Source organism: Mus pahari, chromosome 6, assembly GCF_900095145.1.
Source record: "Mus pahari chromosome 6, PAHARI_EIJ_v1.1, whole genome shotgun sequence".
NCBI classification, from domain to species: Eukaryota; Metazoa; Chordata; class Mammalia; order Rodentia; family Muridae; genus Mus; species Mus pahari.
Window position 1 is genome coordinate 106,997,066 of NC_034595.1, and position 1,830 is coordinate 106,998,895.

The window sequence follows — 1,830 nt, forward strand, 5'->3', positions numbered from 1 at the left end:
GGTAGCCCAGAGACAAGACTCCTAAGCGTTCCACTTGGTAGCCTCAGAGGCTCCAGGGCCAGCTTAGAGTGGGTGTGGCTTCCCACTTGGGAGGAACCAGAGTCCAGCTCTCTGAGCAGACACACCAAAGATATATTAGAAAGTCCAGATTTTTACAAAAGAATTAATTTGAACTTTGTGTCCAAATTTTGTGAAATGGGGTTAGCCAATCACGAATTATAGCCAGTCAGATATTTCAAAGGCTTCCGTAGCCTTGATTGGCAGTTCTGAATTCTTTTGTGATCCTCTTGAAGTGAGGCGGACCTTACACTCCATACCTGACTTGCTTAGAACCAAGTCAGACACTGGTGGTCTGCCACCTAACAAGGACTACGATGATTGGCCGCCCCTAGGAATATTGGGGAATGTAGTCGTTTCCTTCCCACTCTACTCCTCCCCTTCCCCTCCCTAGGTTCAAGTCCTCTTGGACTACATTTCCCAGTCAGAGCTCTGGATGCAAACCAGCTGCCGGCAGAGACTCCTGGACAAACGCACTTGGGCGAGGGGGCCGTTAGGAGTTGTAGTTTTTTGCCTAAAGCAGCCCTCGCCAACGCCTGGGCGGGGGAGGACCAGAGACTACAAGTCCCAGGGGGCGCTCGCAGGCGTTCGCTAGGCGGCCTGTACGAAAGAGGAACTCGCCTGGTGTGTGGTGAGTGAAGGCCCTGGTCTGACGGAGGTGGCGGCTGCAACTACATGATAAAGGCTCCGGGTAGCCCAGACTCTGGGACTCTGGGACTAATCCAAGGCCTAGCGGGACAGTGCCTACCTCTGCCTGCCATCTTGTCAGTGATGAGGCGGTACGGATGGAGCCGGGAGTGGAGCATGATGGTTGCGCGAATGGACAGATGGAGGGAGGGGAGGTTGAAAGGGAAAATGGACCGCAAGCAGCACGGAGGTGCGCGGAGCGGAGCAGGACGTGGGAGATGTGGGACTTCCGTTGGTCTGTTGGTGTCATGAAGTGGTCGAGGTCCTCCCACGGGATGTGGTCTTCTTGAGGACTTTGCTGTGAGAACCACTATATCAGCGTATTACAAATTCTACAGCGTTTCGGCGTTTGGCCTTTGCAGTCCCCACGCAGCTGTATTCTTACCGAATTCTCAACTCAGTAGGCGTATTAAATTTAAAGGTGTCGAACTTAACCCAGTATTTTGTTTTTTGTTGTTTTGGGAAAGGGTTTGACCATGTAGCCCCTGCCTGCTTCTAACTTGCGTCTATTGTCTTGTAATCTTGTTGGGTTTTCTTAGTATTACTGCGGTGTACAAAGAAGGCAAAACTGTTTTTTTGTTTTGTTTTTTAATTTGTGTGTTTGTGGTGGTGTGTGTGGCCTAGGTGGAGTGGGGGCAGGATTTGAATCTGGGGCTTTCTCATATTTTCCGGGCCCTGGTTTTACAACCCCTGCTTCTCCTCTCCTATAAATCCCGCAAGAAAGTCATGGCTTGGCTTCACCAGGTTGATCCAGGTTACAAACATAGCTTGGCAACTACGTTAAGAGCTAGACAATAATTTGAGTCCGTTTTTATTTTTAGAAGTTTGTAGAGGGAACTACAGATCTGAATTATGCAGATAGTTTCTTCCTCCTCCCCCCTCCTTTTCTTTGTTTTTTTTTGTTTGTTTGTTTTTGTTTTTTGTTTTTGTTTTTTAAGACAGGTTGGCCTGGAACTCATTCTGTAGACTAGGCAGGAATTAAAGGCATGTGGCTTCATAACTCGGCTAATAGTTTCTTTTCTTTTTTCTTTTTGGTTTTTCAAGACAGGGTTTCTCTGTATAGCCCTGGCTGTCCTGGAACTCACT

General features: G+C 48.5%; 1 protein-coding gene across 3 annotated transcripts in view; it reads left to right on the forward strand.

Annotated features, from left to right (window-relative positions):
• Positions 1-698: 698 nt before the first annotated feature.
• Positions 699-1,830, forward strand: part of C6H1orf159 (chromosome 6 C1orf159 homolog) — a 19,777-nt gene continuing 18,645 nt past the window's right edge. For 2 of the 3 annotated variants that reach the window (XM_029539448.1, XM_029539450.1), the window contains exon 1: positions 699-836. The gene's annotated coding sequence lies outside the window, so the exon portion shown is untranslated. Of the gene's footprint in view, positions 1,166-1,830 lie in introns of all 3 variants that reach the window. The other variant, XM_029539449.1, reaches the window with a different exon arrangement.